The sequence below is a fragment of the Hippopotamus amphibius genome, chromosome 12 (genome assembly GCF_030028045.1).
Source record: "Hippopotamus amphibius kiboko isolate mHipAmp2 chromosome 12, mHipAmp2.hap2, whole genome shotgun sequence".
Lineage (NCBI taxonomy): Eukaryota > Metazoa > Chordata > Mammalia > Artiodactyla > Hippopotamidae > Hippopotamus > Hippopotamus amphibius.
In genome coordinates, this window is record NC_080197.1 from 88,410,832 (window position 1) to 88,423,896 (window position 13,065).

Here is a 13,065-nt window from a genome sequence, read left to right on the forward strand (position 1 = left end):
TTGCTGGCTTACTTCACTCTATATGACAGACTCAGGGTCTATCCATCTCATTACATATAGCTCCATTTCATTCCTTTTTATAGCTGAGTAATATTCCATTGTATATATATGCCACATTTTCTTTATCCATTCATCTGTTGATGGGCATTTAGGTTGCTTCCATGTCCTGGCTATTGTAAATAGTGCTGCAATAAACATTACGGTACATGTTTCTTTTTGGATTATGGTTTTCTCTGGGTATATGCCCAGTAGTGGGATTACTGGATCATATGGTAGTTCTATTTTTTTCCATAGTGGCTGTACCAACTTACATTCCCACCAACAGTGCAGGAGAGTTCCCTTTTCTCCACACCCTCTCCAACATTGGTTGTTTCCAGATTTTGTGATGATGGCCATTCTGATCGGTGTGAGGTAATACCTCATGGTGGCTTTGATTTGCATTTCTCTGATGATTAGTGATGTTGAGCATCTTTCATGTGTTTGTTGGCCATCTGTATGTCTTCTTTGGAGAAATGTCTATTTAGGTCTTCCGCCCATTTGTGGATTGGGTTATTTGCTTTTTTGGTATTAAGCTGCATGAGCTGTTTGTATATTTTGGAGATTAATCCTTTGTCCGTTGTTTCATAGGCGACTATTTTTTCCCATTCTGAGGGTTGCCTTCTAGTCTTGTTTATCTTTCACTGTGCAAAAGCTTTTAAGTTTCATGAGGTCCCATTTGTTTATTCTTGATTTTATTTCCATGATTCTAGGAGGTGGGTCCAAAAGGATCTTTCTTTGATGGATGTCATAGAGTGTTCTGCCTATGTTTTCCTCTAGGAGTTTTATGGTGTCTGGCCTTCCATGTAGGTCTTTAATCCATTTGGAATTTCTTTTTGTGTATGGTGTTAGGAAGTGTTCTAATTTCATTCTTTTACATGTAGCTGTCCAATTTTCCCAGCACCACTTATTGAAGAGGCTGTCTTTTTTCCATTGTATATTCTTGCCTCCTTTGTCAAAGATAAGCTGCCCATATGCACTTGGGTTTACCTCTGAGTTCTCTACTCTGTTTCATTGATCTTCCTTTCTGTTTTTGTGCCAGTACCATACTGTCTTGATCACTGTGGCCTTGTAGTATAGTTTGAAGTCAGGAAGCCTGATTCCACCAACTCCATCTTTCCTTCTCAAGATTGCTTTGGCTATTTGGGGTCTTTTGCATTTCCATACAAATCATAAGAGTTCTTGTTCTAGTTCTGTGAAAAATGCTGTTGGTAATTTGATAGGGATTGTGTTGAATCTGTAAATTGCTTTGGGTAGTACAGTCATTTTCACAATGTTGATTCTTCCAATCCAGGAACATGGTATGTCTCCCCATCTGTTTGTATTGGCTTTGATTTCTTTCATCAGTGCCTTATAGTTTTCTGCATATAGGTCTTTTGCCTCCTTAGGCAGGTTTATTCCTAGGTTTTTTATTCTTTTTGTTGCAGTGGTAAATGGGAGAGTTTCCTTAATTTCTCTTTCTGCTTTTTCATTGTTAGTGTATAGGAATACAAGAGATTTCTACGCATTAATTTTGTAAACTGCTACTTTACTAAATTCATCAATTAGTGCTAGCAGTTTTCTGGTAGAGTCTTTAGGGTTTTCTATGTATAATATCATGTCATCTGCAAAGGGTGACAATTTTACTTCTTTTCCAATTTGGATTCCTTTTATTTCATTTTCTTCTCTGGTTGCTGTGGCTAACACTTCCAAAACTATGTTGAATAATAATGTTGAGAGTGGACACCCTTGTCTTGTTCCTGTTCTTAGAGGGAATGCTTCTAGGTTTTCCCCATTTAGAACAATGTTGGCTGTTGGTTTGTCATATATGACTTTTATTATGTTGAGGTAATTTCCTGCTATGCCCGTTTTCTGGAGAGTTTTTATCATAAATGGATGTTGAATTTTGTCAAAAGCTTTTCCCGCATCTATTGAGATGATCATGTGGTTTTTATCCTTCAATTTGTTGATATGATGTATCACATTGATTGATTTGAGTATACTGAAGAATCCTTGCATCCCAGAGATAAACCGCACTTGATCATGGTGTATGATCTTTTTAATGTGCTGTTGGATTCTGTTTGCTAGTATTTTGTTGAAGATTTTTGCATCTATATTCATCAGTGATATTGGTCTGTAATTTTCTTTTTTTGTGACATCTTTGCCTGGTTTTGGCATCAGGGTGATGGTGGCCTCGTAGAATGAATTTGGGAGTGTTCCTCCTTCTGCTATATTTTGGAAGAGTTTGAGAAGGATAGGTGTTAACTCTTCTCTAAATGTCTGATAGAATTCTCCTGTGCAGCCATCTCGCCCTGGGCTTTTGTTTGTTGGGAGATTTTTAATCACAGTCTCAATTTCCATACTTGTGATTGGTCTGTTCATAGTTTCTATTTCTTCCTGGCTCAGTCTTGGAAGATTGTATTTTTCTAAGAATGTATCCATTTCTTCCAGGTTATCCAATTTATTGGCATATAGTTGCTTGTAGTAGTCTCTCATGATCTTATGTATTTCTGAGGTGTCCGTTGTTACTTCTCCTTTTTCATTTCTAATTCTGTTGATTTGCATCTTCTCCCTTTTTTCCTGATGAGTCTGGCTAATGGTTTATCAATTTTGTTTATCTTCTCAGTGATCCAGGTTTTAGTTTCATTAATCTTTGCTATTGTTTCCTTCCTTTCTTTTTCATTTATTTCTGCTCTGATCTTTATGATTTCTTTCCTTCTGCTCACTTTGGGGTTCCTTTGTTCATCTTTCTCTAATTGTTTTAGGTGTAAGCTTAGGTTGTTTATTCGAGATTTTTCTTGTTTCTTGAGGTAGGACTGTATTGCTATAAACTTCCCTCTTAGAACTGCTTTTGCTGCGGCCCATAAGTTTTGGGTTGTTGTGTTTTCATTGTCATTTGTTTCTAGGTATTGTTTGATTTCCTCTTTGATTTCTTCAGTGATTTCTTGGTTGTTTAATAGCGTAATGTTTAGTCTCCATGTGTTTGTATTTTTTACAGTTTTTTTTTCCCTGTAATTGATATCTAGTCTCATGGCGTTGTGGTCAGAGAAAATGCCTGATATGATTTCAGTTTTTTTGAATTTTCCGAGGCTTGATTTGTGACCCAAGATGTGATCTATGCTGGAAAATGTTCCATGTGCACTTGAGAAGAAAGTGTATTCTGTAGTTTTGGATGGAATGTCCTGTAAATATCAATTAAGTCGAGGTGGTCTCATGTGTCATTTAAAGCTTGTGTGTCCTTATTTATTTTCTCTTTGGATGATCTGTCCATTGGTGTAAGTGGGGTGTTCAGGCCTCCCACTATTATTATGTTACTGTTGATTTTCCCTTTTATGGCTGTTAGCATTGGCCTTATGTATTGAGGTGCTCCTATGTTGGGTGCATAGATATTTACCATTGTGATATGTTCTTCTTGGATGGATCCCTTGATCATTATGGAGTGTCCTTCCTTGTCTCTTGTAATAGTCTTTACTTTCAAGTCTAATTTGTCTGATATGAGTATTGCTACTCCAGCTTTCTTTTGACTTCCATTTGCATGGAGTATCTTTTTCCTTCCCTTTACTTTCAGTCTATATGTATCCCTTGGTCTGAAGTGGGTTTCTTGTAGGCAGCATATAGAAGAGTCTTGTTTTTGTATCCATTCAGCCAGTCTGTGTCTTTAGGTTGGAGCATTTAATCCATTTACATTTAAGGTAATTATTGACATGTATGTTCCTATTATCATTTTCTTAATTGTTTTGGGTTTGTTTTTGCAGGTCTTTTCCTTTTCTTGTGTTTCCTGCTTAGAAAAGTTCCTTTAGCACTTGTTGTAAGGCTGGTTTGGTGGTGCTGAATTCTCTTAACTTTTGCTTGTCTGGAAAGCTTTTGATTTCTCCCTCAAATCTGAATGAGATTCTTGCTGGGTAGAGTAATCTTGGCTGTAGATTTTTCTCTCTCAGGACTTTCAGTATGTCCTGCCATTCCCTTCTGGCCTGCAGTTTCTGCAGAAAGATCAGCTGTTATCCATATGGGTTTTCCCTTATATGTTATTTGTTGCTTTTCTCTTGCTGCTTTTAATATTTTTTCTTTGTGTTTAATTTTCGTTAGTTTGCTTAATATGTGCCTTGATGTGTTTCTCCTTGGGTTTATTCTGTATGGGACTCTGTGCTTCTTGGACTTGATTAATTATTTCCTTTCCCATGTTGGGGAAGTTTTCCATTATAACCTCTTCAAATATTTTCTCAGACTCTTTCTTTTTCTCTTCTTCTTCTGGGATGCCTATGATTCGAACGTTGGTGTGCTTAATGTTGTCACCAAGGTCTCTGAGACTATTTTCCCTTCTTTTTATTCTTTTTTCTCTTTCCTGCTCTATGACAGTTATTTCCCCCTTCTATCTTCCAATTCACTTACTTGTTCTTCTGCCTCAGTTATTCTGCTGTTTATACCATCTAGAATATTTTTAATTTCGGTTATTTTGTTGTCCATTACTGTTTGTTTGCTCTTTAGTTCTTCTGAGTCCTTCTTAACTGTTTCTTATATTTTCTGTATTTTGTTATCAAGATTTTGGATCATCTTTACTATCATTACTCTGAATTCTTTTTCAGGCAATTTTCCTATTTCCTCTTCATTTATTTGATCTTGTGGGTTTTTTTTCCCTGCTCCTTTGCCTGCATGGTGTTTCTGTGTTTTCTCATAGTAGTCCAAACTTCAGAGGTTGCTTGTCTCGGCAATAAAGTGGTCTAAAGAAGACTGTCCAAGCCCCAGACTAATGGCAGAGTGCTGAATCAAACAAATACTAAGTCAAGGAAACACATACATGTATAAGACACACAAATACTGAATCCAATAGAACATGAGGCACTAGAAAGACCTGACAGAAGAACCCCAGTATGCCATCAGACAATCAAAGATAAAACCAACAAAAATTCAAAACCAAAACCGAGCAAAACAAAAACAAACAAACAAACAAAAATCCCACCACACACACACAAACACAAATCCAGGGAGGTTTTGAATGCTAGGATCAAATATAATAAAGAGCATTAGTACCAGCAGACAGAATGAAGATTCTCAGAGTGAAATCAGACAATTATACCTAGAACTAAGATAAAGACAAAACCTAATAATAAAAACCAAAGCAGTGTGTCATCTGGAGAATAAAGCAAGGAAACAGAGCAGACTGATAATATTGCACATAAGTATATTAAGATAAAATAAACTAAAAAAGAATAGAATATAGGGCAACAGAAGAGCATAGTGTGACAGGAAATATGAAAATAAAAAGAAAGAAATAGAAATGTATAAAAGATAGAGATGAAAAGAAGGTAGGAGAGATACAGTCAGCACAAAAAACTTAGCTAGAAATAGAAATATATAAAAAGGCTAAAAATAAAAATAGAATAAAAAATATGTTATAAAACATGTATATCCCTTAGGATTAAGATCGTAATTAATAAAAAAACAAAAAAACAAAAAAACTAGAACTGATCCCAGAATGGACCAGATCAATAGAATTAATAATAATATTTCTGTTTCCTTGGGGTCTCAGCTGTAAGTGTCCTTCTACCCGCCTTGGGCTTTTTGTATTATTCTGTGACCAGCAGAGCTTCCTTTATTTTTCATCTGTAAGCGCTGATGTGTGAGGAGAGAGAGGGTACAATAGTGGCTCCTTCCCCTGGGAGTGAGTGAGCAGTGGTGCCCTGCCTGGATCATGGCATCTCAGGTGGCCGTGGTGGTGCCTGTTGCAGAGGGACTCCGGTGGCTCAGGTGTAAACAGAATGTCTCCAGAACTGGGCCACTCTGCGGGCTTTTGGCTCCTGGCTCTAGGGCATCCCTGCCGGGGGCCTTTGTTATACCTGAGTGTGCCAGCTAGGCCCACAGGAGTCCTTCCTTTCCGTCCCAGGCACCGAGAGAGAGGCTACACCTGTGGCTCCTCCCCGCTGCTTGTGAGTCAGCAGTATCCAGCCGCCACTATGGCCACGCAGCTTTCTGCGGTAGGCTCTCTCTGCTGTGGATTTCTTCCCTCCTGTCCTCTCAGTCTGTCTCCCCAGTGCCAACAGTGTTTCTCACCCTGAACCAGTTCTCTGGTTCTCACGTTTCAGCTCCCAGACCCCCTGTTCAGCTGTGAATCGATGTCTCAGTCCGGGCACGCTGAGCCGTGGTGCGGACCCTCTGTGTGTTTCTCACTCTTTCCTGTCTGCCAAAGCTCAGCCGCTTCACCCTCTTTTAAGAGTCCCAAATGCCTCCCTTCTGACCCAGGGAAATTCCCCATTGGAGAAGAGATTTCCCTGTCAGATAAGGGATGTTTGCCCGAGTTTGGCAATCTCCCCTCTGTTTTAGATCCCCCCACCCTAGGGTGTGGGACCCGTCCCTTTCCTTTCTTCTCCTCCTCTTTCTCCTTTTTTTTTCCCCCTCTTTCCTACCCAGTTATGTTGGGATCTTTGCAGTCCTTTCTGGTGTCCGAGGTTGTCTGCTGGTGTTCAGCTGGTTCTCTGTGGGAATCATTGCATCTTTTGGTGTATTCCTGATGCATCTGTCAATCTTTGCAATTTTAATGAGTAAATGTAACTTAGTTCTCTACCTAAAATATTGCAAATATTTTCCCAATGTCCTTTTCCAGCTGTTTTTACTTCCTTGTTCTTTAGGCTGTAAATGAGGGGATTCAGCATGGGTGTGATCACACTGTATTGTAAGGAAGAGAGCAAATCCAGGAAGGAACCAGAGGGAGGCATGAGATAGTGAAGCATACCCGAGCCAAAGAACAGGATTACTGCAGTGAGGTGGGAGGAGCAGGTGGAGAAGGCCTTGCTTCTGCCTGTGGTGGAGCTGATGCTCAGGATGTTGAATATAATACGGACATAGGAGAAGAAGATTGGGAGGAAGTTTCCAAGCCCAAAGAATATAGTGGAGAATGACAAGATACTGATATTGATGGAGATATCAGAGCAAGAGAGAGGCAAGAGGGAGGGCAGCTCACAGGTGTAGTGGTGTATGGTTTGAGTATCACAGAAATCCAGATTAATAGCCATAAGCACAATGATGACTGCATTGAGAGAGGCCAGGCCCCAGGAGCCCCACACCAGCCCCTTACAGAGCTGGTTGCTCATCACTTGGCCATAGAGCAGTGGGTGGCAGATGGCAGCATAGCAGTCGTAAGCCATCACTGAGAGGAAACAGGCTTCATTTCCTGCAGTAAGAGACACAAAGAAGACCTGGGCCAGACAGCCCTCTACAGAGATGGTTTTCTTCTCAGACAGGAGGTCCTTCAGTAGCTTGGGCACAGTGACAGAAGAGAAACAGAGGTCCACGAGTGATAGGTTACTCAAGAAGAAGTACATGGGTGTGTGGAGGTGAGAATCAGTCCTGATCACCAGCGACATTGTCAGATTTCCCATCAGAGTCAGGAGGTAAATTCCCAAGAAGAGCACAGAGAGCAGAGCTTGCATGTGAGGGTTGTCAGACAGCCCAGTGAGAATAAACTGCGTGATGGTGCTGTGGTTCTTCAAGGCCATTTGTAGAGGATATTTTCCTGTCATAAAATAAAACAAGAAGTGAGATCTCCTATGATTGTTCCTATTTCCTTCAAAGAATCACCTTTTTTTCATATATTTCCCCCTTTGCTGTCAGGGTGCTCTGCTGAGACACTCAGTGCTGCCTCTCACTGTACCGCAGTAACAGGTTTTATTCTATTTTGTCTTGGATTACAGTCTTCACATACATACAGAGAACTTCATTCTTTTTCTATAGGGATTTAACTGGAAAAATAAATATATCTGGCTCACCTGTACATTCATGGTAGCTAGCTTCCACCTGGAATTTTCTCATTGTTTGGAGAGCCTTATAATCACTTGGTTTTAAGAAACATTATAGTATTTATTGCAGCAGTTGTTTGAAAACTTCTCTCCTTTCCTTGTTTCCCAATCATTAATTTTTTGGTTATAATCATCCAGTAACTTCTAACTTCCTAAACAGCTCATTAAATTTCAATAAAAATTTTTTGTGTACAGAGTGATCTCAGTTTTTTCTCACAGTGATTTGGTGATTTATTTATGGCAGCCAATCATATCTATTTTACTCTTGAGAAATCTGATATTCAGGGAGATTTTGTAATGTCATGTTGACAACAAATAGAAAAACCAAGAAATAAGTTCCATTGCTTTTTCTAAATCTGGTGTCTAGGCTTGATCCACAGGTACTTAGACCATTTTTCCTGTTCTGATATTCTGAGTTCTTCCTTATTCGTCTTTAACTTACCTTTTAACCAAGTTGACTACTTTAAAAAAATAAATTTATTTAACTTATTTACTTTTGGCTGCATTGAGTCTTCACTGCTGTGCACGGGCTTTCTCTAGTTGTGCCGAGTAGTGGCTACTCTTCGTTGCAGTGAGTGGGTTTCTCATTGTGGTGGTTTCTCTTGTGGTGGGGCATGGACTCTAGGCATGTGGACTTCAGTATTTGTGGCACACTGTCCCAGTAGTTGTGGCTTGTGGGCTCTAGAGCGCAGGCTCAGTAGTTGTGGCACACAGGCTTAGTTGCTCTGCAGCATGTGGGATCTTCCCGGACCAGGGATCGAACCCATGTCCCTTCCATTGGCAGGTGGGTTCTTAACCACTGCGCCACCAAGGAAGTAAGTCCCCAAATTGCCTACTTTTGATGCCAGAAAGGTTTGTCTGTTTCTGTATCTGTGCTCCTATTATTCTCCATTCAAATGTTCCCCACTTTAATCTATGGATCCAAACTCTTATGAACCTTCCAGTTGACCTTAAATCCTTCATTTTTTCTTATACTCTGTCCTGACTTTTCCCTCCTGTAAACTCACAACCTTCTGTTTAAATCACTGATCTCCTTGTTCTCAGTTGCCTTCTGTCATAGTCTGAACTCTGATTTTTCCCTCATTAATGTTAAACATGTATCTCAGATTTCCCCTCCAGACTGTGAGCTCATTGAGAACATGGACCACATCTTAATAACAGTCACCGATTATTATTTCTGGCTTCACCCCCACACATTCTGTGTTAGTTTCACGTTATACCTCTCACATTATTAGAAAACCTCATATGGAGTCTCATGCATGCTTCAGATATAACCTCTTGAATACTCCAATACCTCCTTTCACTCTAATGCCCCTAATACCACCAATCCCCCATAGTACTAATGACCAGCAGAGGTATTGCTAATATTATCCATTGAAGTTGCCGTGCTGCCTACCCATGAAGGCTGCCTTTACCTGAGTGGAGTGTATCATCTTGTCACTGCAAATCTGCTGATGATCTCTCTTTTTTATAGAAGCAACAGGTACTTTTGCCATCACTGCAAGAAGGTTCTTTCATTTGTGTTGTGGATGATTTATTCTTTTATTGTCCTATGAAGTCAGAAAAGAAAAATTTGTGTGGTTTTCTCTTAACTGTTGCTTAAATCCACTTGTGCTACGTCTAAGGGTGTGTCCAAGAAGACCAGAATGGTGGTGGTCTATGTGAATGATGATGCTCACCTGAATCCAAATCATTTTGAACCTGAATTTATAGGGCTATGTAGTAAAGCACTGTTCTATATACAGTTTCCTTAGAGACCTGGGATTTTAAAAGATAACAGTGTTCTGCTTCTGTTTGGCAGTTCCTAATATAACCCCAGGAAGCTTTTTGAACTAAAAAAAATTCATATTATTTTTTCACAGAGCAGCTATTTCTAGTCCTGCCAACAATCTCTGACCCTATGCTAACTCATCAAGAGATGCTTAAATTATGATCCCATTAATAAACCCATCAGCCAAAGCTCAGGCCCATCTTAGACCCAAGCGTAGATTACCTTTGTGCCTGGGCAAAAGGGCAATGTTTACGCTTGTGTGCCTATGGGACGTTAGCTTAGTTCTAATGCTTGTGAGGCAAAAACAGCTGGAGAAATTATGTTTGAGGATCCTGCATGGATAAATTTGTAAATACTGTTGAAAGCAAACATTTTAAACAGAATCTACACAAGCAAAGTAAAATAATAAATTGGACATCCTTTATGAGGCTTAGATATTTTCATATCTATCTAAATGATTTGGATATTTTTAAGCCATCCTCCAAATTGCTTCAGTTCTCCACTTTCCCTCACAAGTTGACCTGACCACAGTGTCCTTGGCAAGCTCAAGGTCTCCTCTATTAACTGAGAGTATTTCTGCAATCACTTACATTTCTTCAGTGTAGTATTTCTGTATAATCATTTTCTCTCTCATTCTACATCCACATTTAGTGTGCATGAAGACATCAACTACTGTATCAGGTGATTTAGAGGGCATCACAGTGAAAGGAGCCTTCATCTTCCCTGCTAAATAACACCTTAAACTAGATTTTTGGGATAGATTTTTGAATGACCAAGAGCAAAGGCTTGCAACACATTCTAGGTCTGCATATCAGGAAAATAAATCTAATCTTTAACTACTACTTTGAACAGAAGACATTGGCTTTATTTCATCCTGTCATGTGAGAGACTTATGTGAGATTTACATGTGGGTGAGAACAGGCAAGACTAAAGTGAATAAAGTAGTGGTTGATCTCAGCAAAGCATAAAAGATATGAAAGCAGAGTTCCATTAGAAAAATGATACAGGTGAACTTATTTGCAAAGCAGAAATAGAGACACAGACAGAGGGAAAAAACATATAGATACCAAGGGGGAAAGAGGTGCGTGGGTGAATTGGGAGATTGGGATTGACATATATACACTACTATGTATAAGATAGATGACTAATGAGAACCTACTATATAGCACAGGGAACTCTCCTCAGTGCTCTGTGGTGACCTAAATGGGAAGGAAATCCAAAAAAAGAGGGGGTATGTATATATGTATAGCTGATTCACTTTGCTGTACAGCAGAAAGTAACACAACATTGTAAAGCAACTATACTCCAATAAAAATTAATAAAAATAAGAAAAGAATGGAGGATTCCAGAAGTGTCCAATTGAATTATTCTCAGAGTTTTTCCCTCCTTGGGAATAGTACTTCCTTGCACTATTCACACCTACTCACTGGTGACCAGATCTGAAGGTTTAAGAAACAGAAATATTCACTGCAGTTTATCAAACTGGAATTTGGGAAAAGCAGGGGACTAAGTGGCATCACTAGCACAGAATCGATCTGTAATATTTGGATTTCTTTCTGCAATGTTTTGTGATTATAAAGTATGAGAAGATTTATGCCAGGCCATAAGATATTCCTGTACCCAGTGTTATGTAGGGAGGGAAGAGAGATCATTCTCTTCATCTGTGCAGGTTTGATGGACTAATGCAACATTTGAGGGAATAGAGATTTCTAAGCCCTTCCCAGGGCGGGATATGATGCCAAGGGCTGAGATATTTTCATCTCCATCAGGGAAGAGGCATGAGTGAACAGGATCCTTGGCTCTAGAACAAATGAAGTGTGAGGAGGTGGAGATGTGGGAGGGGATGGATAGCAGATTTAAAACCTACACACAGATATTCCAGGGAAAAAGTAAAGATATCCTCAGAGAATCAGGGAGGAATTACCATACTTTCTGTTTTTCTGGAGAGGGCTCTTCTGAGTTTCCCATCTCTCCCATCATGGTTGACACATCATAGGTAATGTCTTCTCAAAACTGACCTCCTCTCATAGGAGTTTGATGTTTGACATATCAGCTTTTTCTCTTTGCTGTAAATGAGTGCTGCACATTAGAATAGTTCACACTCTATAAGCAGTATACAAATCATATAATCAGGATTATTCTCCTGAAAACATTAATTTAGAGTGGTGTCATTCCGCACTGTAGGCTGCTACAAGGAAAGACAATTTCTCTAAAGAAGTTCAAATTTGAAGAAGATGCATATATTTCATTAAACCTTCTCACATGATCTCAGGTGCAGCAATGTGCCTTCTCTTCACTTCTTCTGTGATTCTGAATACTCAGTTCTAAGAGCATCACTTAACGTACTCTTTAACGGAGCCAATCAGAAGGACATCTTGATTAGGCAGCCATGGGCTGCATTGGGCACCCAGGGGAAGCTGGGCCACTGCCCTGTATCCCCTGAAGATCGAACCTGAAGCCAAGCTCTGGACTCACTAACTACACAATTTCCAGTTAACTGGAAAATTAAACTTAGTAAGAGGTATGGGGAATCCTCTCCAGGGCAGTATTTGAAGTTTCTGAACTAAGGCAATTAAAGCCTGAAAGAGTACTCTTATTAGAGTTGTGGGGGCTAAAAAAGCAGAGCATAAGAATGGGACTTTTAAACAAATTTTAGTCTGCTGGAAAAGCAACATTTTTCTAATGGTCACACGTGGCTTGCAAATGTGCTTTAGAATTGTCCAGCAAGCTGAGTTGTGACACATCACTGAGCTCCAGGTTATATCCTACTGTACATTTGAATTTTTTTATGTTCACCATAGACTTGTCCATTAAAATGATCAAGTGAGAGGAGTTAACTCCACCCTAGAAATATTACTGGGCCTTGAATGTACAGTATTTTTTTCAGGGTAATATCCTGTTTTAATTTTTTAAAAAAGTGATATTCTGTTTAACATGGATCATTTCAAAATTTATTTTTAACAGATTTATTGAAATATAATTGACAAAAAATATATAGATTTAAGGTGTACATCTTGATTATTTTTAGGACCTTACTTAATTCCCCCCACCCCCATCCCAGATCTATTAAGGTATAATTGACAGATAAAAATTGTGTATATTTAAGACATACAAAGTGAAAGTTATTGGATCTTGAGTTTATAGAATTCTGTATTCAAAGTGTACAATGAATTATATGCATATTGATATATATTGTGTAATTTGATCTGCTAATTGTCATTGACTTTGGGGAGTGATACTGTACATTTTATTTCATATATATTTATTAAGAACACTTTGGAGATAGGATTAAGATGGCAGAGTAGGAGGACGTGCGCTTACTCCGTCTTGCAAGAGCACCGGAATTACAACTAAATGCTGAAAAATCATCAACAGAAAGTCACTGGAACTCACCAAAAAAGACAGCCCACATCCAGAGACAAAGGAGAAGCCACAATGAGGCGGTAGGAGGGGTGCAATCGCATTAAAATCAAATCCCATAAATGCTGG

The 13,065-nt window shown here is 39.1% G+C and overlaps 1 pseudogene; it reads right to left on the bottom strand.

The window, feature by feature from the left end:
• Positions 1-6,570: 6,570 nt before the first annotated feature.
• LOC130833561 (olfactory receptor 8S1-like) lies at positions 6,571-7,505 on the bottom strand (annotated as a pseudogene).
• Between the last annotated feature and the right edge of the window lie 5,560 nt (positions 7,506-13,065).